Raw genomic sequence first — 26,961 nt, 5'->3', positions numbered from 1 at the left:
CTACACTGTGTCTCTGAAAGAGGGGTTCGTGTGTATGAGGAGACGTAGTAAGAGAAGGAACCTTTCCCACCACACTGAAAGGCAAGAAAATAAGGCTTATCTCTGCATCTCTGGCAGGCCCCTGTGGATGCCCAGTAAATGTCGGTAATGATGGCGCGTGACTTCTCATTTATGCGGTCTCTTTTAGTTTCTGCCCTAGCCTGAATGCGGTGTCAAGGGAACTATTAATGGCTGCTATTCAGAGACATGTGACTTGATATTTATATATTACCTGCCCACTTCATAAAATGTTAATGAATGTTTGCAAAGCTCTTTGAAATCCTCTGGTGAAAGGTGCAACATTAAGTGAAAAATATTATTATTATTATTAGAAGGTAATAGACAGCTTTGAGTGATTGGTCATAAGAATAATTGACATAGCATTAAAAGAAGTGCCAGAAATCATTCAGACAGATTCAGCTCCTCTGGCCCCATCAGCCCCCACATTACATATATTACACTGTTTCTCTGACACCCATTCTAATAACCATATAATTCACACATTAAATCACCACTTCTAGGGAAAGGTTGAACTCACTCATAGCTCTACTGATAGTGACACTGAGAGGGTATAAAATGTTGAAAGGCCTAAAATGGAGCAGAAGTGCTCTTAGATGGTGAGACCAGATCCAGCTGCTGAATGGCCACCACATTTAAGAGAGTGTGAGAGAGGAATGAGTCAGAAACACTTTGGAAACAGAGAGGAAACTTAAAAATAGATGTGCGATTAGAAAGCCATGAAAACAATAAAAATCTAAAGTAAGATGGGCCAATATCTGGCAGTAATCTTTATTTATTTATTAATTATTATTAATTATTTTGAGATGGGGTCTCTGTCACCTAGGTTGGAGTACAGTGGCTTGATTTTGGCTCACTGCAACCTCTGCCTCCTGGGTTCAAGTGATTCTCCTGCCTCAGCCTCCTGTGTAGCTGGGATTACAGGCACCTGCCACCATGACCAGCTAATTTTTGTAGTTTTAGTAGAGATGGGGTTTCACCATGTTGGCTAAGATGGTCTTGATCTCCTGACCTTGTGATCTGCCTGCCTTGGCCTCCCAAAGTGCTGGGATTACAGGTGTGAGCCACCACACCTGGCCAGTGGTCCTTATTTTTGTCATATAGTCTCTCTGGTTTGAAAAATAGTGGTGCACAAACTGATTATGGTTTTCTAACTCCTTTAATTTGGCGTTAATATTTCTCAGTCTACTGCATAAAATTCAGTGTCCGTCAGGGTTGGCAAATTGGGTTGAACTTATTTGCTAACTCTAGTAGGATGACAGTAGCTGCCCGAAGTTTAATGTTGAGAATTGTGGGGCTCATTCGGGCTCAGCCCATGCCACACAGTGGCTCTCAGAATAGCATCCAGGAGATCTGTGAACCTCTTTCGGATGCAAGGTAGCTTCTTGAAGTCTGATTAATTGTCATAAAGGAGTTCCTATGTCAAATAATTTTGTTTCTAGAAGTTCAGCATTTCTGATTTTCATTTGGCTTAGAAAAGTGGGATCACCTCAACGCTATTTTATCAGTGGAGAAAGTAAGAAGTGGGGCAGGTGGCTCTTTGGGATCATTTGCTCAATAAACCTTCACAATAATGATAATTGCTAACATTTACTGAGCACTTGCTATGCATGAACCATTGTCCATTTTATAGACAAAGACACTGAGGCTTAGGAGAGATTACTTTCCCAAGGACACGCAAACAGAAAGTTAGGATTAGATCTAAAACCAAGCCAGTTGGACTGCAACACCCACACCCTCACTCCCTGCTCCGCACTCCTCCCGGTGTTGTGCGGATATGAATAATTGTTCCAGCAGATAAGGCCAAATCCTTTTGATCCCTCCTGGTGGCCTGTTAAACAGTCTTCATAGAGAACCAAAATAAAATATTTTCATTGTCCATTCTCTTCCTTTCAATTCACATGTGACCACTCCAGAAGTCACATGTACAGATTATTCAAAGGGTTTAAAATATTGGATAACATTTCCTCTCTACTTTTATTTGATTTAGAAAAAAACTCAATGAGACAAAAGAAGAAATTGGTGACATTTAACATCAATAAACTTTTACTTATGCCAGATGTCTCTTTTATTTAGGCTAATATATAGGAGCAATAGATATGTTAATTCTCTTCCTCCTTTAGGTAATATATTGTCGTTTAAACTACAGGAGTTCAGTATCCACTCTTATCAGCATCTTGGATTCTTTGTCAGTTAACTTTGTTGCCGCAGCGGGCAGCCTCTCACGTAACTCTGTGTTCTTGGGTTTTATTGCTAGAAATGCACTGAGCACTTTTATAGTTTTACTGTGCATTCTCTTCAAGGCAAAACTGTTATGTTTATACTGACATGCATTGTGTATAGGACATACCATTAAAAATCAGCTTGTTACCGAATCTGGGAATAGAATTACTAATGTTTCAGGATTCTAGTGAGGATCGTGAAATTAAATTTGGTCATTTAAAATTTGGGTTATGAAATGGTTGAAATTTGGTAGTGTAAAAAGTCACTGGTTTATTAAAAATGGATTTCTACTAGGACTCTCCTTGACTGGGTCAATTCCATTAGAAAATCATTAGCTGTTTACATAAGTAATTGCCAACTGCTAGCAGGTAATGTGGAGATCTTAATCTTTTTTTTTTTTTTAAGTGGAACTTAAAATGTCTGTCTTGGTAAATTTTTCTTTTCTTTTCTCCCATCCACAATCCCTGCCCCATTTGTCTACTTTAGACAGACAGCAAGAAGAAACAAAACCAGAGGAGAAGAATGGAGCTGGATTGTCTGTGAAGACCTTCAGGCTACAGAGAAGCTGCACTCGTAATGCAGAGAATGCAGCTGGAGGAGCTCTTTGATTTAACTGTTGTTACTGAAATCTGTGTAGCATCAAGTGATTTAGAGCAGGGAGTTATCTTAGAATTCTGGAAAGATTCAAGGTGATTAGACAGTTGAAGAGTGAGAGTTCAAAGCCCGGACCACTCATTTCAGGCAAGGTTTGGGCAGTGACATAAATCCTTAGCAAGAGCTATAATAGTCTCCTTGAAGATAAGATACAGATCTTAATCCTTTCTGCATCTACAGTAAACTGTATAGAACAATAGTAGGTGTTTCATGAATAGCTGTCAGATGATGGCTTTGTCTATCACGAAAGGATGGGCCTCTCTGTCCCCTTGTAACTCTGGTGCTCATGGATTAAATTATTTGGTCCCTTTCAGTTATTTCTACATTCAGCTTATTGGATGCTCTCAACTATGTAGCTGGAACCCTCCTTTTCCCACTCAGTAGTATCTTCCATAAAGACTTTTTGGCTAGATTCTAAAACTTGTCAGCCATTTTTATTACAAGAATCATTCTTATTATATTATTCAAGACTCATGCCTTTTCATTTTTAAGCCAGGCATGGCGGCTCATGCCTGTAATCCCAGCACTTTGAGGGACTGAGGTGGGTGGATCACCTGAAGTCAGGAGATCAAGACCAGCCTGGCCAAAATGGTGAAACCCCGTCTCTACTAAAAATGCAAAAATTAGCCAGGCATAGTGGTGGGCACGTGTAGTCCCAGCTACTTAGGAGCTTGAACCTGGGAGGTGGAGGTTGCAGTGAGCTGAGATTGCACCATTTCACTCTAGCCTGGGCAACAACAGTGAAACTGCATCTCAAAAAAAAAAAAAAAAGACTCACGCATCTTCATTTTTAAAACTCAATTTTGTGTGTGATTCAGACCTTGAGCCTACACCTCTCTTCATCAAAGGCTAGTGCTATGTTCTAAATGTTTGTGTCTTCCTAAAATTAATATGTTGAAACCTAATCTCCAGTGCAACAGTATTAAGGGGTTGAGGGGTAGGGTTTTTACGAGGAGTTCATTTGCCCCTTTCCCCATGTGAGGACACAGCTGCAAGTGCCATTTATGAAGCAGAGAGTGAGCCCTCACTAGACACCAGATCTGCTGACCTCTTGATCTTGGACTTCCCAGCCTCCAGAACTGTGAACAATAAATTGCTATTGTTTATAAATTACCCATTTGCTAGAGCACTCAAAAAGATTAAGACAGCTAGAGTTGTGGCTCTAATGACTTCAAGTGTGTGTATCTGTGTCTGTGGATACATGTGCATGTATGTAAGTGTGCATGATGTGTGTAAGTGTGAGACTTTGTATGTAAGTATGTTTGCATGTAACTCTGTATTTATGGCCGAGAGTTAGTCTGGTTATCCCCTCCATCTTCTAAGAACTAACTTCTCCAAGAAACTGGGGGAGGGGGAAGAGAAGGGCAAACATCTCTCTGCCATCCTGCATAAGTTTGCATGCTTTGTTTGACTGGCTGTGTTGCTCTTTTTTCTCAATGTGTATGTAGGAGTGATATGGATGACGGCCATTGTCATTTTCCACTGACCAGGGGCTCGCTTCCAAGTAGTTCCCCAAATGTTAGCAGGTCCTTTCTTGATACAGCTGGATCTTGCAGCAAACCTCTGGCTGGTTCTGTTCCACTACATTTCTCTGATATATGCACCTTGTTGTCCTTCCTGCTGTGACAGTCTCCAATCTTTGCTATAATCCAGAGCTAACTCAGTGCAAGATCCATCCTCAATACCTTTCTCCTGGAAGTCAGGGGAGGTGATCTTGGCTTCCTCTTCCCTGGCAGTGTCATGCCTGCCTCTCCTGCCCTATTATGTCACATCTCCATAATTCTCTTTTACCTGGTCACAGGCACTGGTGACAGATCGTCACGTCTTCTAGCTATGCAGTCATCTAACCAAGGAATGAAAGGCTGATCGCCTCTTCAGTCATTCCTGTCTTGACCAGTGAGTCTCTTGAGGCCTCTGATTGGATGAGCAAAGGGAATAGCCTCAAACACTTCACTGCTTTTAGTGCCACATCCCTGCTCTAAATACCCCTTTTATACTGACTGGGGGATTGCAAGGGAGGCAGTTAGTGATGGGCCAGTCCAGAGGTACTTCTGGAGTAAGCTCTGGAGTGAGATGACCAGCCCTAAATAATGGCACACTTAGAATGTGATTTAGATTAAGTACCTTTGGACCTAAGCTTTGGGCCTTAGCTGCAATTGTAGAACAATAAGAAAAGTTCTGGTATATTTTTACACAGACTTTAGATGTGTATTCTAAGTATTTTTAGCCAAACTACCCTTTCCTAACAGAGCACAAAATAAGACCTAAAATAAGAAACAAAAGTTAGATAAATAATAAAATGAAACAAATACAAAATGAAAAGCAAAATACTAATATGTTATTTAGTACAAATACCATAAATGTGATTCCCTTTTAATGATAATAATAGCTTATTATGTGTCAAGCACTGTTCTAAGTGCTTGACATGAATGATCTCATTTAATCCTTGCAACAATACTATAAGTTCATTTATTTTATTTATTTAATTTTTTGAGACAGAGTCTTTCTTTGTCACCCAGGCTGGAGTGTAGTGGCACAATCTCAGCTCACTGCAACCTCTGCCTCCCCTGTTCCAGTGATTCTCCTGCCTCAGCCTCCCAAGTTAAGTAATATGTTTTACTTAACCCAATATAGGCATACCTCATTTTATTGTGCTGGGACTACAGGTGCATGCCACCATGCCTGGCTAGTTTTTGTATTTTTTTAAGTAGAGACGGAATTTTACCATATTGGCCAGGCTGGTCTTGGACTTCTGACCTGGTGATCTGCCCACCTGAGCCTCCCAAAGTGCTGGGATTGCAGGTGTGAGTTACCACGCCCAGCTCTATAAGTTCATTTATTATTAGCATTATAAAGATGAGAAGATGGAGACACAAGAGATAACCTGCACTTGGATGCCAAAGAGTGCATCAGCAGCAAATATAGTAAAAAGATATTAAGCTGCTTTTCCTAATTAGCACTCTATGGGTGTGTGATGGTTAATTTTATGTGTCAACTTGACAAACATGGGATGCTCAACTGTCTTACTGGGCACTATTTCTGGGTGTGTCTGTGAGCAGTTTTGGAAAATAATAGTATCTGAATCAGACTTAGTGGAGTCTATTGCCCTCTCCAATGTGATGAACAACGTCCAATCTATTGAGGGCCTAAATAGAACAAAAGGCAGAAGGAGGGAGGATTTGTTTCATTCCTGCCTTCCTGCTTGAGCTGGGACCTTGGTCTTCTCCTGCCTTTAGACTGGGACTTATACCAATGGTTCCCCAGGTTCTTGGGTCTTTAGACTCAGACTGAAACAATATTGTTAGTTTCCTGGGTCTCCAGCTCGTAGACAAAAGATTATGGGATGTCTAGCCTCCATAATTATGTGAGACAATTCTTCATTAAAAATATGTATATTTTTATATATTCTATAGCTTATGCAATATGTAAATGCATATATATTATATGTAATATAATATGTATATAATTTTGGTTCTTTCCAAAGAAACTGACTATTACAGTGTGCCAATTTCCAAAACAGCTTTTAGGCCATTGTAGCAAAATCTAAAAATTTTAGTTAACATTAAATCATTCCAAAAGACAGTGTGAGTTAGTGGTTAAGAGCATAGATTCTGGAACTGGATTATATGAGAGTAAATCTTAGCTCACCTTCTCCTAGCTGGGTGGCCATTGATAGCTGGGGTCCCACCACCTCAGTTTCCAGTAAGTAGTGTTAGTATTTGGCCTAAAGTATTGCTGGCAGAATTAAGAGAATTGGTATATCTAGAGCTGCCTGTCAAAAGTAGCGTATGAGCCATAGATGTAATTTAAAATTATCCAAAGTAGCCACAATAAAAAAAAGGGAAGAAGAAATAAGTAAAATGAATTATAATATGTTTTACTTAACCCAATATAGGCACACCTCATTTTATTGTGCTTCACAGATACTGTGCTTTTTGAAGGTTTACAAAAACTCTGTGTCAAGCAAGTCTACTGGCACCATTTTTCTAACAGCATGTACTCACTTAGCATCTCTGGGTCACATTTTGGTAGTTTTCACAATATTTCTAACCTTTTCATTATTATTGTATCTGTTATGGTGATCTGTGATCTTCGTTATTATTATTGTAATTGTCTTTTGTTGTTATTGTTTGAGACAGCATCACTCTGTCACCCAGGCTGGAGTGCAGTGTCACCATCTCAGCTCACTCCAACCTGCATCTCCCAGGTTCAAGTGAGTCTCCTGCCTTAGCCTCCTGAGTATCTGGGATTACAGGCATGTGAGACCACATCCTGCTAATTTTTGTATTTTTAGTAGCAATGAGGTTTCACCATGTTGGTCAGGCTGGTCTCAAACTCCTGACCTCAAGTGATCCACCAAAGTGCTAGGACTACAGGTGTGAGCCACCACAACTGGCCACTATTATAATTGTTTGAGAGCACCACAAACTGCACTTTCATAAGATGGGAAACTTAATTGATCAATGTTATGTGTGCTCTGACTGCTCTACCAACTGGCCATTCCTCCATCTCTCTGTCCTTTACCTTGGGCCTCTCTATTGCCTGAGATACAGCAAAATTGAAATTAGTCTAATTAATACCCTATAATGGTCTCTGAGTGTTAAAGTGAAAGGAAGAATTGCATGTCTCTTACTTTAAATCAAAATCTAGAAACAATTAGTGAGAAAGGCATGTCAAAAGCCAAGATAGGCCAAAAGTGAGGCCTCCTGTGCCAGTCAGTCAAGATGTTAATCCAAAGAAAAAGTTCTTGAAGGAAATTGAAAGTGCTACTCTAGTGAATACAAAATGATAACAAAGTCAAGCAGCTTTCTTGCTGATATGGAGAAAGTTTGAGTGGTCTGGACAGAAGATCAAACTAGTCACAACATTCCCTTAAGACAAAGCCTAATCCAGAACAAAATCCTAAGTCTTCAATTAGGTGAGGGAGCTGCAGAATAAAAGTTTTGTGCTAGCAGAGGTTGGTTCATGAGATTTTATAAAAGAAGCTGTCTCTGTACCATCAAAGTGCAGGGGAAGCAGCAAGTGCTGATGTAGAAGCTGCAGCAAGTCATCCAGAAGATCTAGCTAAGATCAATGATGAAGGTGGCTACACTCATCAATGGATTTCCAATGTAGACAAAGCAGCCTTCTATTGGAAAAATATGCCATCTGGGACTTTCATGGCTAGAGAGGAGAAGTCAGTGCATTTCTCTGAAGTTTCAAAGGACAGGTTGACTGTTTTGATAGGGGCTAATGCAGCTGATGACTTTACGTTGAAGCCAGTGCTCAGTTGCTATTGCAAAAATTCCATGGCCCTTAGGAGTAATGCTAAATCTACTTTGCCTGTGCTCTATAAATGGAAGAAAATAGCTTAGATGACACTAAATCTATTTATGGCATGGTTTACTAAATTTAAGCCCACTGTTGAGACCTACCACTCAGAAGAAAAGGTTGCTTTCAAAATATTACTAGTCATTGACGACAATGTACCTGGTCACCTAAAAGTTCTGATGATGTACAGGGAGATTAATGTTGTTTTCATGACTGCAAATACAACATCCATTTTTCAGCCCATGAATCAAGGAGTCATTTTGACTTTCAAGTCTTATTATTTAAGAAATACAGGCTGGGTGCGGTAGCTCACATCTGTAATCCCAGCACTTTGGGAGGCTGAGGGGGATGGATCACAAGGTCAGGAGTTTGAGACTAGACTCGCCAATATGGTGAAACCCCATCTCTACTGAAAATACAAAAATTACCCTGACATTGTGGCATGTGCCTGTAGTTCCAGGTACTCAGGAGGCTGAGGCGGAAGAATCACTTGAACCCAAGAGGCAGAGGTTGCAGTGAGTTGAGATCTTGCCACTGCACTCGAGCCTAGGTAACAGCGAGACTCCATCTCAAAAAAAGAAGAAAAGAAAAAGAAATACATTTTGTAAGGCCGTAGCTACCATAGATCATGATTCCCCTGATGGATCTGGCCATAGTAAATTGAAAACCTTCTGGAAAAGGTTTACCATTCTAGATGCCATTAAGAATACTTGTGAATCATGGGAGGAGGTCAAAATATCAACATTAAGAGAAGTTTGGAAGAAGTTAATTCCAGTCCTCAAGGATGACTTTGAGGGGTTCAAGACTTTAGGAGAGGAGGTAACTACAGATGTGGTGGAAATAGCAAGAGAACTAGAATTAGAAATGGAGCTTAGGCAGGGTGTGGTGGCTCATGCCTGTAATCCCAGCACTTTGAGAAGCCTAGGTGGGCAGATCACAAGATCAAGAGATCGAGATCATCCAGGCCAACATGGTGAAACCCCATCTCTACTAAAACATACAAAAAATTAGCTGGGCATGGTGGTGCACACCTGTAGTTCCAGCTACTCGGGAGGCTGAGGCAGGAGAATTGCTTGAACCCTGGAGGCAGAGATTGCAGTGAGCTGCAATCGCACCACTGCACGACAGCCTGACGCCTGGTGACAGAGAGAGACTCTGTCTCAAAAAAAAAAAAAAAAAAAAAAAGTGAGGCTCAAAGATGGGACTGAAATTCTGTAATCTCATGATAAAACTTGAACAGATTAGTGTCAAGTCTGACTTGCAGACTTTGACTTAGTGACGGATGAACAAATGCACTCAGACACAGATATCTAGTGAATGAGCAGGTTTAGGGGTCTAGGCCACTCACAGACAGTAAGGAGGGTGCTGTAAAGAGTCCACAGCCATGGCCTTTACTAGCTGGCACAGCAGGCATTTATTCCGTATAAATTTAATGACAGAGGCTTTGAGTCAACACACTTGTGGAATGATTAAAGACCAGGTTCTGAGGCCTAAAGCAAATGCCATTTGTGGGTAATAACATTGTTGACCACCTGAGTAGAGAGCAGTCATGCACCTATGGATGTTCAAAGGTCTGTCTTAGGACCACAAGGACCACATGAGTAAACACGCTCTTTAAATAAACTGCTTTACATTCCTTTTTGCCTAACTGCCTCTGGGTAAGAACCACTGCCTTCAGCTCATTCCTTCCTGAGGCTTTTGCAAAAACCTTCCAGCCTTCCAAGGAGGTTTGCGTCCTTTTCTCTCTAATTTCTCCCACCAACGTGACAGAACCCCTACAGATTAGGAGTTGCTTCTTATAGATGAGAAAAGGAAGTGGTTTCTTGAGATGAAATCTATTCCTGATGAAGATGCCATGAACATTGTTGAAATGAAAACAAAGGATTTAGGATATTCCAAAAACTTAGTTGATAAAGCAGTGGCAGGGTTTGAGAAAAATGACTACAATTTTGGAAGAAGTTCCACTGTGAGAAAAATGCTGTCAAACAGCATCACATGCCACAGAGAAATCTTGTGTGAAAGCAGTCAATTGATGCAACAAACTTTGCTGTTTTTTTTTTTTTTTTTTTTGAGAATAAGTCTCATTCTGTCACCCAAGCTGGAGTGCAATGGCATGATCTTGGCTCACTGCAATCTCCCTCTTCCAGAATCAAATGATTTTTCCTGCCTCAGCCTCCCAAGTAACTTGGATTACAGGCATTCGCCACTGTACCTGGCTAATTTTTGTGTTTTTAGTGGATATGGGGTTTGACTATGTTGGCCAGGCTGGTCCCCAACTCCTGACCTCAAGTAATCTGCCCACTGTGTCCTCCCAAAGTGCTGGGATTATAGGTGTGAGCCACTGTGCCCAGCCTAAAGTATTTTTTTACATTAAGGTATGTACATTTTTAAAAAAACATAATGCTATTGCACACTTAATATGACAGTAAAGCAATGGGAAGGTGTAGACTAGCATAGTATAATCAATGTTTATATCCACTGGGAAACCAAAAAATTTATGTGACTTGCTTTATTGCAATATTCACTTTACTGTGGTGATCTGGAACTAAACCTGCAATAAGTATGCCTGTATACATGAAATATTATCGGATCAATGCATAATTAATGTAAAGTTATTAATGAGGCCAGGTGTGGTGGCTCATGCTGTAATCCTAACACTTTGAGGGGCTGAGGCCAGCAGATCACTTGAGGCCAGGAGTCCAAGACTAGTCTGGCCAACATGGTGAAACCCCATCTCTACTAAAAATACAAAAATTATCTGGGCATGGTGGTGGGTGCCTGCAATCCCAGCTACTTGGGAGGCTGAGGCAGGAGAATCACTTGAACCCAGGAGGTGGAGGTTGCAGTGTGTTGAGCTCCTGCCACTGTACTCCAGCCTAGACAACAGACCTATCTCAGAAAAAAAAAAGTTATTAATGAGTTATTTTAGGTTCTTGTTATGTGCTGAGTTTTTGGAATCTGGTGTGCATTTCACATTCAAAGCACGCTTCAATTTGCATGAGTCTCAGTGCATATTGCCTAACAGCCACATGTGGCTGGTGGCTGCCCCGGCAGAGCACATGGTGAGTGTTATAAGAGGGTTAACTATTATTTTACCTTCCAATCCTTACCAATTGATTGTTTCTCTTTTTCTCCACTGCCTCATCTTAGACCAGTTTTTCATCATCTTTGCCTGGAGAGATGTATTAACCTCCTCACTTGGATTCCCCATATTCACTAGCCACAACTCCCTGCCATCTGTTCTTCATACTGAAGTCTAGGAATTCCTTCCAAAATACATGGCTGGTCCTATCCCTGCCTCAGAGCCCCTGAGCCTTCCCTGAACCACTCTCCTGCTTCTGTGGGCTTCAGGTGCTAATCTTCCTTCAGCTCCATTCTCCTTCCTCAGTCCTTGGAGATGCCCCATTCATACCTCCTTTCTCCTTTCTATCTGCCTCAGGAAGCATTTCCTAGTGGTTTCCAGTCCCTTGTCAAATGACTTTGTTAAACTCATGTTTTTTTCTCTGTCATACAATCATGTTTTTTCCTTCAAAGCTGTTATCTCTAGTTGTAATTTTGCTTTCATTGGTGGAATCAATTAATTAGCCCGTGTCCTGCCCCTACTAGACTGTAAATTCCTTCAGGGCAGGGAATGAATTTGTTTTGTTCACCATTTTATCCCCTCTACCTAGCCCTATGCCTGGCATCTTGCAGGCTCTTGTGAAATAATTTGAATAAATAATTGAAATCAGCAAATATGTAACTATTGTTACAAGACCTTACAAAAACAGAATGAAGGAAATTTAAAAGAAGGAGGGAAATGCCACATTGTCAGCTTTTAATTTAATTTGAAATTGTAAAGGGTAAGAACAGAGGGATTCTAGAATAGAATAATGCACCATGTAATAAGATTCAGAAAACTTCACAAACATGGAAATATGAACATTTAGAATGACATGAGGCACAAGCATGAGCAGACTGTGCCCTTTACCATCCAAACCATATAAAACAAAAGGAGATGGGGAAGAGGAGGAATATTGTGAGCCATATTCTACTTCTCTCATCCTTGAAAAATTAAGTATTTGATGAGCATGGAGAAATCTGGATGGTAAAGAAAGAATGATGCCTCTCTAACACAGATTCTTATATGATAGTCTTGCTTCCAAATATTCTGTACTCTTTTTCTCTGTAACAGTTGAACTCTCATCCAGTATCTCAGCAAATCAACAATATATACTTTCCGTATGCCATGTGCTGGCAATGCAGTAGAAAACAATATAGCTGTCATCTCTGTCTTCTACAGTGTGGGTTTAGGGATGTTATTAACCTCTTATTTCCTTCCCTTTTAGTTCTATGTTAGTTGAGCTCAGATTCCAAGAACTAGATGAGGATTAAAGTACAATATCAGGACATGTAAGACAAGTGACAGTAAAGGTAGTTCAATGATTCTCACTAATAAGGTAAGAAACTCATTCTTCCCTAAAGAGTGAAAGGGTAGTGACAATGGAAAGAAAAACAGACAAATGCTCCCATATTTGTCCTTTCTGGAGTGTGGAGTGGATAACTGTTCATTTCTAAGAAAACATGAAGAATCCATGAGAACTTCCACTAACTGCTAACATGAAGCTTCTGGCTCATCAGTTGAGTAGAGACAGAACACTAGAAAGAGTAGTGGGTTGGAGTGAGCCAGAGAAAGGATGAATTTTTATTTTTGGATGAGCTAAATTCTGGTAGCGTAGTACATTCCTTCTAAAATCTCAGGGACTTAACCCCACAAAGGTTTCGTTCTTGCTTCTCGTGCACATGACATCTATTGTGCGTTTGGCAGCAACCTTCCAAGCAGTGAAGGAAATCCACTCACCTTCATCTTGTGGTTCTGTTACTGTCACCAGGGCTTCCAGATTGCTAGGAGCTGTGAGATCCTTGAAATTCACAGCCTCTGCATGGAAGGGACATATCTCTCTCTTATTTACAGTCCATTGGGCAGGGCTAGTCACATGACTGTGCATAACTGCAAGAGGGCTTGCAGTGTTATTCTGTGTGCCCAGGAAGGAGGACAACTGTATGTTAGTGAGCACTAAGAATGTCCATCATATATATGGTGCATTTACAATACCTGCGAAATATCCAGGTAGAACTATTTCCTAGGCATTTGGATAGATGGGTCTGCAATGGCGCATCTCAAACACGTTGGTGCATAAGACTCATCTCCAGGACACTGTAAAAGATTCAGATTCCTTGGTCCAACTCAGAGATTCTAATTCAGTAGGCTTGAAGTAAGGCTCTAGAATCTGAATTTCCAGACTCTGTAGAGACCATAATTTGATAAAACACTTGTCTAGAAAATTCAGCAACACATGGATGGTTCTTGCTGCCACGTGGGGAGATGTGATCATCTATGGAAAGAATAGAAGAGGGTGGTGGAGAAAAAGAAGAACCAGACTGAGGCCTGGGAAACACCAAGGGAGAGTGTCTTTCAAGAATTAGAATGGAATGCCCATTTACAGCAAATGCTGCTGAGAGATCTTGTAGAATGAAGACTGTGAAGGATGCATTGCCTTCCCCTCCCAACCCTCCCGCCAGTGCCCTGAGATAGACTCTTGCTCTGTCATCCAGGCTGGAGTGCTGTGGTGCAATCTTGGCTTACTGCAACCTCCATCTCCCTGGTTCAAGCAATTCTCCTGCCTCAGCCTCCTGAGTAGCTGGGATTTCAGGCACCTGCTACCATGCCCGGCTATTTTTCATATTTTTAATAGAGATGGGGTTTCACCATGTTGGCCATGCTGGTCTCAAACTCCTGACCTCATGATCTGCCCACCTCAGCCTCCCAAAGTGCTAGGATTACAGGCATAAGCCACCGCACCCAGCTGGATGCATTGTCTTTAATGAAAAATAGGTTACTCGTAACCTTAACAGGAGCTGAACATTAGGTCCTGCTTGTTGAAGAGTGGGTGGGAATAGACAACCCATGTGGACCATTCTTGGAGGATGTTTGGCTATAAAGAAGAGAAGGGAAGGAGGTACCAAAGTGGGTGGGGTGGGATCAGGAGGATTTTTTTAAAAACATGAGACTAGAAAATGATTACATGCTAATAGGAAGGAGAAGTTAAAGAAAGAGAAGACGAGATTATCACTAGATTTCCTGAGAAGATAGGAGGGAATAGAATATTGAGAACACTTTGGAAGGATTTGCTCTAGCTTGGCAGGGAACACTCCTTCATCATCAAAGTAGTGAAAGAGGAAATAATGGTTTTGGAGTGCTCACTAGAATCACCTAGGAACCTTAAAAATATATATACTGTTGCCTACTCTCAGCCCTAAGATTCTACTTTAATTGATCTGCATTATAGCCTGGATGTCAGGATTTTAAACAACCTCTCCTAGATGGTTCTAATGAATAACCAAGCCTCCAAGGTTTTCACTGGTTAGAAACAGGTCTGCTTAGGGTTCTTGTAGATTCTTAGGCTACAGCTTAGATAGCACTTTCTTAGAGAAGACATTCAGATCACCCATTAAGTTAGGCCCCTGGACGTATGGTCCTATGGCACTATACTTACTATCTTTACTTCTAATTTCTTACAGAATGCATGTCTTCCTACCAGATCGTAAGCTTGTCAGGGCCACATCTGTCCTGCTTACTGCTGAATCCCAGCTGGCAGAACATAGACATTTCATAATATTTTTGGAGCAAAAGCATCAATCGGACTACCATGTGTAAAGGCCGGCACAGGATGAAGGAACAGTGTGGTGACTTGGGACGCCATGCCATGCTGCTGCAACCATGTCTGTCTGTGGCTCTGTGTGTGTGCTCTGCACCTCTAGATGAACTCATCAAACAGCATCTATGGAAAAGCCCATGGAACTCTCGCTGCCAGGCCAAGGTGATTACAATGTAAGGTGATAACAATAGTGAGTGTTTCTTGTGACATCAAGCATATCTTGTTTGTATTTTAAAGGTGTTTAAAGTACAAAATTACAGCTGGGCATGGTGGCTCACACCTGTAATCCAAGCATTTTGGGAGGCCGAGGTGGATGGATCATCTGAGCTCAGGAGTTTGAGACCACCCTGGGCAACATGGTGAAGCCCTGTCTCTACTAAAATACAAAAAAATTAGCCAGGTGTTGTTGCGGGCACCTGTTGTCCCAGATACTTGGGAGGCTGAGGCATGAGAATTGCTTGAGCCTGAGAGATGGAGGTTGCAGTGAGTTGAGATCTTGCTACTGCATACCAGCTTGGGCTACAAAGTGAGACTCTGTTCTGAAAAAGAAAAAAGAAAAAAAAAGCAGTACAAAATTACTTAAAATTTGATTTGTTGCAAAATGAGTACAGGTGCTAGAAAAGGAGCCTTTCATGAGAGTGTTTAATGGAATATGTCTCCTTGAGGACCCATCACAGTCTGCACGTGTTTGCGTGCCTACATCAGTATGAAAAGCTTTGCTTATAGCAAGAAATCTTATTTATTCAGCCTTCATCCAATTGTGTGTAACCACAGCCTCATTCTTATTATACAGATGCAGGATGGTTGAGTATGTGTGATTCTAGGTTATAATTATATAACCTAGGTGTTTACATGTTTTTGGTAAATATTTTACATGTTGTGGGCTATGTTGAATATGTTTCACAGCTGGTCCACTCCACCATTGTAGCCCTTAAGTAGCCATAGACAATACTTACACAAATGAGCATGACTCATTTTATTGATTTTATTGCTGTATGGTAAGTTACCACAAACTTAGGGGCTTAAAACAACATCCATTTATCTCACAGTTTCCATGGCCAGGAGTCAGCTAAGCTGAGTCCTGTGCTCAGGGCCTCTCAAGGCTGCAGTCAAGGTATCAGTAAGGGCTGCGGTCTCATCTGATGTTTGTGATGCTCTTCCAAACCCCAGGATTTATTGCAGAATTTATTTCCTTGCAGCTGGATAACTTGTGATAGCTTGCTTCTTTAAAACCAGCAGAAGAGCACATCTCAGTAGAAGGCTCAGATAGGGCCCAGCCCATCTTTTACTGGCTCACCCGATTAGATCAGGCCCACTCAAAATCATCTTTCTTTGATTAATCAAAGTCAACTGATTACGAAATTTAATTCCATCTGCAAAATCTCATCAGATTTGCTACACAAAGTAATATAATCACGGGAGCAAGACCCTGTCATATTCTCTGTCCCATCCACACTTGAGGGGAGGAAAGATTATGCAGAGTGTCTGTACCAGGGCATGGGAATATTGGGGCTACCTTAGAATTCTGTCTGCCACATTGGTGTTCAAATAAAACAGCAAATGTAAATAGCAGATAATTTTTCACCTGTCACAAAACTGTTTTCTTGTTTTGATTATTTTTCAATTATTTGAAAATGTTATAACCATTTTTAATTTGTGGGCTTGGAGGAAAAATAAACAAACCATGCACTGGACAGTATTTTGCTTGTGGGCTGTAGTTTGCCATTCCCTGATATAACCTGAAAAGTGGAAGGAGTTAGCCCAGATCGCCTGGTCAGAAGTAGTTCCCATAACCAGACGTTAGATCCGGATGACATGGCTGTGCAGTATGTGGGAGCAATGCTGAAGTTTAAGGGTGGCTTCTCTTGCAAGTTGCTTCCTGTGACCTGGCAGGATCTAACCTTAAACAGACAAGAGACCAAAGTTACTGACCTAAAGGCATCTTCTGTATGAGGACATGGGGACATCTAAGAAGCTGTGCTCACCGAACACCCCAGCTGGGAAGGCCCTAGATGCTTTCTGGTGTTGCCATCTTTGTGCTTATTGATGCAAGCTGTAGCTTTTTTGCATGTATCTTTTCCAGTGCTTATTTTCTTCAAGCCTGCCAACGAATCCTCTATAGGGCTACTGCAACTTCAGATAGTCCATCAAAGATCAGAGTGTTCTTTAGTTTTACTGGAAATGTAATTCTGCAGAAATGGAATTTAGGAACAACCATTAAGAACACTCATTGCTTTTCATATCACAAGGTAAATCATAACTTCAGATATTCAGATTGTACATCCAGGTAATATTCATATTATTTAAATCCAGATTTTCATCAGCACAAGTAAAAAGGGTGAAAAACATCCTTCTTCCAGGAGCACAACAAAACCATAATAGTATTGTGTATAACATTAGATCTTAGAATCATAATATATTTGTCTAGTCACAATTGTATTTGAACAATGTTTAAATGATGCTTGCGGCATGTTTTATTCCTAATGTTTCTGTTTTAGAAAGGCTGGGTTGCGAGCAATGGCTCACACCTGTAATCCCAGCACTTTGGGAGGCCGAGGTGGGTGGATCACCTGAGGCTAGGAGTTTGAGACCAGCCTGGCTAACATGGCAAAACCCCATCTCTACTAAAAATACAAAAATTAGCCAGGTGTAGTGGTGGGTGCCTGTAATCCCAGCTACTCGGGAGGCTGAGGCAAGAGAATCACTTGAACCCAGGAGGCAGAGGCTGCAGTGAACCGAGATTGCACCATTGCACTCCAGTCTGGACAACAAGAGTGAATCTCTGTTTAAAAAAAAAAAAAAAAAGTGGTGCTTGCCTGCCAGGCACTATTCAAATATCAATTTGTTCAAACCTCATTAGCCTTTTAAAGACAGTATTAATGTATATCATCCTTGATAAGAAAACTGAGACACTGAGCACAGTTATGTAACTTGGCAAGGATTTCCTGACTAGTAACTGACTAAACTCAGATTTGAACCCCACCAACTTCGTTCCAGATTCTGTGTTCTCAACCGTTATCTTCTGCTACCTCTTTAGTATATACTACTAGTAAAAAATCTTTTCTGACTATGCTGACATCGCTTATGATATACAAATAATAAGATAATGAAAACACGGAAATTAAAAATTCTTGAAGGTGACATCCCTCCAGGTGACTAACGTGCTCAATTAAATGACCATCTTTCCTCTGGTCTAAGCCTCAGCAGGCTTGTTGATTATCTTGTCAGTGTGTCATCCAATATTTCTTTTTTTATTTCCATGCAGTATTTCTAGTGCTAGCTTTGAGATTCTTTTCTAATAATGGCAATATCAGAATCTTGGTAGGGATCAGTTGCACGGTACAGATTTACAACAATTGTATTAATAATTCATCAGATTTTTTCAATTGATGTAGAAGTTGTTATTGTAAAATTATTCAAAATTTGTTACATTTTTATAATATGAGTGAAGACACTGAAATAATCGTGCAGTTTTATCAAAGACAAATTTGGTCCTATTCAAACATAAGATTTCTGATACAGATGCCTGTTCTCAGAAGAATACTAATAATGTTTCAACCATCACATGCTTAGTTTTTATCAGTTGAAAAAGTTCCATTGTCAAGACATTTTCCAATGACATTAAATCAAAACAATGCCATTGCAATTTTCCATGACACTTTTTCCAAAATGGAGGGACAGAATATTTCTCCATGTGAATCTTCGCATTTTAATCAGAATTAAGGAGAAAGATAAAAATGTGAATGGTTTCACTCTAAAAATAAAAAAAAAAGGTAGAATACAATTGCTAATAATGTTACATATTCATCGTGATATAGATTTAGTGAAACTGATTAAAGGGAATGGGAAATTAATTACCTGCTTGTAGAGGCACATATTGAAAAGCCTTTAACAGTTTTGCTTTCTTTGAAACAAACAAGCCAACAAACAAAAAAAGGCTGTGAAAAGGATGCTCTCAAAAAGGCATGGAATAATTTCTAGGATATTTTATTTTCTGTTGTTATGGAGACTTTTAAAAACAAAATTCTTATCTTATTTCTTAAATATTTGCTTACCAAATCGAAGCAGAAGAAAACAAAATCCTCTATAAAGATTTTCATGAAACAATATATTACTATCTGAATATTTCATACCACCTGGTATGACTGATTTATCGGATCATTTTTACTAACAGCTTTTGGGGATTACTAAAGAAATTGATACAAAATCTTCACTCAATTCAAATGAATTACTCAAACTTTCCAAGACATGTTTGGAAACAACAAAGAACAACTTCTTACTTTATAAATTGAATTCTACAAATGAGCACAAAAGTGGAACACCCTGCCATCCACTTCAACAGGAATTATGAAAATGACAAGACAAAAATTGCATCAACCCCTCTGTAATTTTTGGCAGAATTTTGTACTTATTCTTGTGTACCTATATTCTTATCCATAATAGGTGGTGGTCAAATGTATAACTCATAAAATTTGATTTTCTAATTTTTGAAGCTTTCTAAAAATAAATTCACAAATTAAAAGTATAATTTGTCAGAACATGAAGTCAAATTTGGGCTCTGGAAATGTAGTCGCCATGTGAGTGTTCTGGATCAGAAAGAGCACTCTGAGTCAGAAAGAGTGAAGCAAAGAAAGTCACAGTGGATGTAAATGAAAGAAATATGAGGTATGGGTAATTTGAGGATTAATGGGGGCTTTTTCTGTCCAGAAGAAATGCATTGCAGACGAGATGATTCTTGATAAGGTAATAATCGCTTACTATAGTCAAACTCTAAGTACTTCAGCCAGAAACTACTGAGCACAGGGAGAGAGCTATTAGGCATTGTTAAAGCAATTGATCGCTTCCATCATTATTTGTGTGGCTGGAATTTCACAATCAGAACTTATCATGCTGCATTATGAGGCTTGCTGAAATTCACAGATTTGTAGGGACAAATCGGCTGGATGTTTACAAAACTGTAAGGCTATCATTTGCGAATTGAACATCGACAGAGAGTAAAAAAACATCATAATGCACATACATTATCTAGGCACCCTGTGTTGGGATAATGCTTGTAAAGCTGACATTAGGCAGGAAGAAAAGAAATAAATAGTCTAACAGATCTGTTAGTTAGTGTTTTGGAACAACCAAAGGTTTCTGGCTGGGAGAATGGAAAACACTCTTATTTCCTAAATAGGAAGTTATGAAATGGTTCATTCATTCATCCACCAAATATTTACTAAGTGTATGCTATGTGCCAGGCACTGTCAAGGTGTGAAGAATACACTAGCAAACAAGACAAATTGCAGAGCTGAGGTACAGCAAAGGCACAGAGAGAGAGAAAAAATACTATTTTGTGACAGTTGGACTGACTATATGTAAAAAACACCCTTAAATTTTATGAAGAGGAGATGTCTAATAATACTGCTACTAGTAAATACCATCATTAACTATATGTAAAAAATACCCGTAAATTTTATAAAGCAGAGATGTCCAATAATATTGCCATTATTAAATACCATCATGTGTCATGTAAATATATAGGCAAACTTTAACTTTCTTTTGCATGAAAGTGATATCTGATTGATTGAGTGTGCTTTTTTTTTTGAGATGGAGTCTCACTCTGTCACCAGGCTGGAGTTCAGTGGTGTGATCTCAGCTCACTAACCTCCGCCTCCCGGGTTCAAGCGATTCTCCTCCCTCAGCCTCCTGAGTAGCTGAAACTACAGGTGCCTGCCACCATGCCCAGCTAATCTTTGTATTTTCAGTAGAGACGAGGTTTCACCATGTTGGCCAGGATGGTCTCGAACTCCTGACTTCAAGTGATCTGCCTGCCTCGGTCTCCCAAAGTGCTGGGATTACAAGCGTGAGCCACCACACCCTGCCGAGTATGCTTCTTTTTAAAAATGTAATATTTAACCTTTGCACACTCCCAGAAGTTTGTTCACCTAGTTTTTCAAGAAAATTTAGGTCCGTATACATGATCAACCACATTAAAACTGATTTGCAAAAAGGTGGATTTAACATATACAACCTAGAGAAATTCCAGCTTTGAGGAAAACACAAGGACACTCTATAGTTCCACTTGATACCTTCTTATAGTTAAAAGTGTTTCCAAGGAATCCTCCACAATTTTAAAAAATCTATTTCTGTTTTTGTTTGTTTGTAGTTTTTTTGTTTTGTTTTGAGACAGGGTCTCACTTTGTCACCCAGGTTGGAGTGCAGTGGCACGAACATGGCTCACTACAGCCTTGACCTTCCAGGCTCAGGCAGTCCTCCCACCTCAGCCTCCCAAGTAGGTAAGTAGGTGGACTTCAGGTGCACACCACCACACTCAGCTTTTTTTTTTTTTTTTTTTTTCCAGAGACGGGGTTTCGCCATGTTGACCAGGCTGGTCTTGAACTCCTGAGCTCAAGTGATGCAAACGCCTCAGCCTCCCAAAGAGTTGGAATTATAGGCATGATCCACCATACCCAGCCTATATTTCTAAGGTACTGAACTCTAAATGTTGGCATTATTTGTCAGAGGTACCCAGAAAATGTTCTGATAGTCTAAAAAGAACTAACCTTGAAAAGCAAATAAAAATTTCTAAGCACTTCATGCAGTGTTTGGTACTTGATAAATATTTGTTAAGTATTTGTAGACATGAGCAAGCAAATTGGATATGACAAATTAGCATCACAATTAGGTAGTAGGGGCAGATCCAGTTTTGTGGAACCTGAAGCTTATAAAATTTGGAAGCTCCCTTTGAAAAAGAAATACAAAATCATCCACATAAAATTAGGCATAAGGCCAGGCACAATGGCTCATGCCTCTAATCCCAGCACTTTGGGAGTCTGAGGTAGGATTGCTTGAGTCCAGTTTGTGGCCAGCCTGAGCAATATAGCAAGACCTTGTTCTCAAAAAAATAAAAAAAATTAGCCTGGCATGGTGGCATGTGCCTCTAGTCCTACCTACTTGAGAGGCTGAGATGGGAGGATTGCCTGAGCCCAAAAGTTTGAGGCTGCAGTGAGCTATGATTGTGCCACTGCATTCCAGCCTAGGTGACACAGGGATACCCTGTCCCTACAAAAATAAATAAAATAAGTAAAGTAAAATATAATTGGACATTAAAGTGAGTATTTATTTAGAATGAGAAAATAAATCACTATAAATTTTTTTCAGCTTTATTTGAAGTATAATTGACAAAAAGTGAATGAGTATATTTACTGTATATAACATGATGTGTTGATATAGGTATGTGCTGTATGTCATTCTCTTCTGCTTAAAGCACACCTTCTCATCCTCTTCATCCAACCAATCATTCATCTTTCAAAATGCTCCTCATCTATCACCCCTTCAAGGAGGCCTTCCCTGACACTCCCAAAGGCTGGGTTAGGTCCCACCGCGTATGCTCCCAAGACATCATCTGTACCGTGACACTTACTGCATTGACTGGCTGGCTATTCATCTTCTGAATTCCCAACAGCTGCAGCATAGGTCCTAAAAGAGAGGACCTATGTCTTTTATCTTTATATTTCAGTGTTTAGTGCCCAGTAAACATACAATAGCTGTTTGTTGAATGAGTAAATGAGATTTATTGACTTTATTTGGCATCAAACAAGTCCAAACCCTAGTGATCTCAAATCCGTCATCATATTCTGCACAAACTGATTGAATATCGATCCCCTGCCATTGCTTCAAGTTTAAAAAAAAAAACCTTTTGAAAATATGATGTGCAGGATCGGGCACAGTGGCTCACGCCTATAATCCCAGCACTTTGGGAGGCCAAGGCAGGCCAGTTTCCTGAACTCAGGAATTCGAGACCAGCATGGGCAACAGAGTGAAACTCAGTATCTACTAAAATACAAAAAATTATCAGGGTGTGGCAGCAGGCACCTGTAGTCCCAGCTACTTGGGAGACTAAGGCAGGACAATTGCTTGAACCCAGGAGGCGGAGGTTGCAGTGAGCCGAGATCATGTCACTGCACTCCAGCCTGGGAGACAGAGCAAGATTCCATCTAAAAAAAAAAAACAAAAAAGAAAATATTGTGTGCAGCTATAAAACAACAAAACTGGTTCTATAGTACATGCATAAATATCAGGCTCATTATTTTATAATCATCCTTTATAAATGAAAATTTGAAATGACTGAGCTGCAGTCAGACTTGAACACAGGCTTCAAGAATTATAACTTCATTTCCTACTATAAAATTAATTGTTTCCATTGAAAACATTGGAAAGAAACAGGCTGGTCTAGAGAAGACTTGAAAAAATATTTGATTTCATTTCTGTTAAAACTTTACCTGGTTTGTCCCTATGTCTTAATCTCCAAGTTCTGTTTTCAGTGGAATCCATATCTGTGTCATCCGAGACTTACTGTTGACATCAACGTGCTGCATACATAAGACTCTACTCAATTTATTTAATTCCACAAAAGTTTACTGAATATTTTCTATTCTAATTTTGCCAGCATTACGATCAGGTTATAGGAGTCAAGGTTTTGTAGGCAATATTTTGTTTTCTAGTCATTCATTTCTCTTTCTTTCCTTTTTTTTTTTTTTTTTTTGAGATGGAGTTTTGCTCTTGTTGCCCAGGCTGGAGTGCAGTGTTGCAATCTCAGCTCATTGCAACCTCTACCTCCCAGGTTCAAGCAATTCTCCTGCCTCAGCTTTCCAAGTAGCGGGGGCTACAGGCTCCCGCCACCATGCCCGGCTAGTTTTTGTATTTTTAATAGAAACAGGTTTCACCATGTTGGCCAGACTGGCCTCAAACTTCTGACCTCAGGTGATCCCACCCACCTCGGCCTCCCAAATTTCTGAGATTACAGGCATGAGCCACCGAGCCTGGCCCATTTCTTTATTCAACAAATTATGTGAAGCTTTCACTGTAAGTTCATAAGACGTTGTTCTAATTGACATAGAAGGAAAAAAGGATCGATAGATTTCTGATTTTATGGGAATCATAATTTAATTAGGGAGATAAGATATGCAGACATAACATGTTTACCATCAACACTAAAGTTTAATAGCAACATGAGCCAATTATGTAAGAACTCTCCTATGATCACATCATCCCGGGCTCTGCCAGGCTCTCCCTGGGTTGGTGGTTTCAGCCTCACAGGAAGCCAGGTTGTGCTAGAAAGAAAGTTTCAGAAACAGGCTAGTGTTTGAAAATGGCGCAAGTTCCTAGCCTCAGTTGCTTCATTTTATGTACTCATAGAATTCTGAGGAAATGTATGTCTCCCTGTTTAACTCTCTCTTCTGCGTAGAAAATGCCCTCAGTGGGCTCAGTGGGTAAGAGTGCCACAGGCGAGCATAGTAACCCTGACAGTCCCTTACAAGGTTGGCAGAGAAACACAGCTACTACCACTGCTGTGGTCTCTGAGTCTGTTTGTTTGACATCTGCAACAGGTATTTTATTTTATTTTATTTGTTTTGAGATGGAGTCTGGCTCTGTTGCCTAGGCTGGAGTGCAGTAGCGAGATCTCAGCTCACTGCAACCTCTGCTTCCCGGGTTCAAGCAATGCTCACTCGGCTCACTGCCTCCCAGGTTCAAGCAATTCTCCTGCCTCAGCCTCCTAAGTAGCTGGCCTTACAGGCACCTGCCACAACAGCTGACTAATTTTTGTACTTTTAGTAGAAACAGGGTTTCACAATGTTGGCCAGGCTGGTCTCAAACTCCTGACCTCAAGTGATCCACCTGCCTAGGCCTCCCAAAGTGCTAGGATTAAAAGCATGAGCCACCACGCCCAGCCCAGATTTATTTTTTTAAACGAATGGATTTTGAGAGGGAACAATATGGGGCAGAAGTATGGAATAGAAAATAAATACAAATGTGAGCTGCTTTTCTAGCTGTTTTATAACCACAACAAACTAGTTCAGAGAATGCCCTGTACAAAACACAATAAAGGTTCAAAGATGAAGGTGTTCCATTAGCAAGGCTGCAAATGTCCCTCTCTGGTATTTGGAACTGAGGCTACAGTCCTTGTTTTTGGATGGATCACTGCATGTGTGGCACAGTCCACGCTTTGGGGAGTTGAGAGGAGTCGCCAGATTTCTCAGTCTGTAAAGTATGGCGTTGGTGATGACAAGATTTCCACTCTTCTCTGTGGGATCAGGAAGGGAGTGCATTCTCCACCCACCACCAAGCTTAATTGAGGGGAAGATTTCAAGAAGTTTTGTAGCTTGGGGGTGTCTGCAGCAAAAGGAGAATGGCATCTTGCTGACTGGCTGAGCCATCCCTGGCCACCCAGAAGCTGCTATTGGAGAAGAATGGGGTGTGTTGAGTGAGTTATTGGGGGAACCTAAGCTGAGGGTGGTACTCAACCATAGAAATTAGTGCCATTTCTGGCTCTTGCCTGGAATCCCAGCACTTTGGGAGACCGAGGCTGGCAGATCACTTGAGGTCAGGAGTTTGAGATCAGCCTGGCCAACGTGCTGAAACCCCATCTCTACTAAAAATACAAAAATTAGCTGGGCATGGTGCTGTATAATCCCAGCTACTCAGGAGGCTGAAGCAGGAGAATCGCTTGAACCCAGGAAGTGGTGGTTGCAGTGAGCTGAGATGGTGCCACTGGGCAACAGAGTGAGACTCCAGATAAAAAAAAAAAAGAAATTAGTGCCACTTCAACAAGTGGGGATAGTAGTGCCCAAACTAGCTGAGGGAAAGATGTAGGGAAACACCCACATTCCCAGAGGCTCCTGGAAGAAGTGGAGGAGGACCTCAGTGCTTCCATGCTTACTGGAAAGAGCAGAATGTTGGAGGGGGAGCCAGGCCCGAGTGCCCTGGTGAGTTCAGGCAGACAATGCCTTAGAGAAGTGGCTGAAGGCATGGATTCCTGGTGGTGCCCCTTTTTGAGTTGATCTTTAGAAGCAGTAGTGCTGGGGTGAAGGTGAGCTTTACCTCAGGAAACCACTTCCATCATCAGCACAAGAAACTACCACATAAAGCCAGACCCAATCAGAATGAGGCCTGAGAGCCTCCTGCTGTGGTGCCCTCTCCCACCAGAGAAGCCAGCTTTGCGGGTGGGGGCTGGAGATGTATTAGAGTAACACCAAGCCCGCACCCTAGTGCCTGTGCTAGGGCAAAGAAAGGGCAAGACATGAGATTTGAAGCACCTTTAGGATAAGCTTGGCTGGGATTTTAATAATCAAAAGTGATTGCAAGTAATAAAGTCTGAGGGATCTGTGGGGACTGCTCCCGTGTGCGGCCCCTAGGAAATGGGCCTTGCCATACAGTGAGCTTGAGCCCGGACACAGATCCCTGGTTGGGGGAGTCAAGCTGAGGGAAAGCAGGAACCGAGAGAGGGACTATGCTATTCAAAATAATTAACAGACATTACTTTATGGATATGAGGACTTGGGAGGCATCGTGTCCACTTTCGGCTCCTTATGGTTTATTGCTTGATTGTGTCCATTTTGGACCCTTGTTACCTTCATTGTAAAATATTAACTTAAGTATTTACACTGTAACTTACTTACTATAACTTACTGGGCATAACTGTAACTTGCTTACCTTGTGACTTAAGTATTTACAATTGTTAAGTACTTACCGGGCGTAACTGACTTACTGGGCTTAACTTACTTACTGGGCATAACTTAGTGGGTGTAACTTGCTTACTGTAACTTAAGTATGTTGATCTGGCATAAACAACATTAACTTCAGAAAAGTATATAATGGAACATATTGCAAAAATAAAATTGCTGCTTGGACATAGACTAAGCCAGCCCTCCAGACTCCGCTTTTCTTTTTTCTTTCACTTCCGCGCACTCTCTCCCTCAGGTTGAACGAGACATCTACGTTGGTGGTCTCAGGGACTCCCGCAGGTTGGTAGCCCCCTGGCAGACGTGCCAGACCCCAACAAAAGTCTGCCCAAAATGTCACTGAGGAATGAAGGAAGGGAATTAACATCACAAAGTTGGAAGTAGTAATGGTAAAATATGAAATGATTCCATATTTATACCACTATTGTGAGTCCTTAACATACTACAAGCCCACCTGGGAGACACACCCAGGAGCAGAGCTGCTCATCTTCAGGGAATGAGTGAGTTTGGGTAAG

At 40.8% G+C, this 26,961-nt stretch overlaps 1 long non-coding RNA gene across 1 annotated transcript in view; it reads left to right on the top strand.

Moving 5' to 3' along the window:
- LOC118152317 (uncharacterized) overlaps positions 1-26,616 on the top strand; it is a 110,088-nt gene extending 83,472 nt beyond the window's left edge. The window contains exons 2-4 of the long non-coding RNA XR_013533132.1: positions 2,767-2,969; positions 14,806-15,104; positions 21,286-26,616. This is a non-coding gene — a long non-coding RNA (uncharacterized LOC118152317). The remainder of the gene's footprint in view (positions 1-2,766; positions 2,970-14,805; positions 15,105-21,285) is intronic.
- The last annotated feature ends 345 nt before the right edge of the window (positions 26,617-26,961 follow it).

Source organism: Callithrix jacchus, chromosome 3, assembly GCF_049354715.1.
Source record: "Callithrix jacchus isolate 240 chromosome 3, calJac240_pri, whole genome shotgun sequence".
NCBI lineage: Eukaryota > Metazoa > Chordata > Mammalia > Primates > Cebidae > Callithrix > Callithrix jacchus.
Note: the sequence above shows the minus strand (reverse complement) of the source record. Positions and strands in the feature narration are given on the sequence as shown.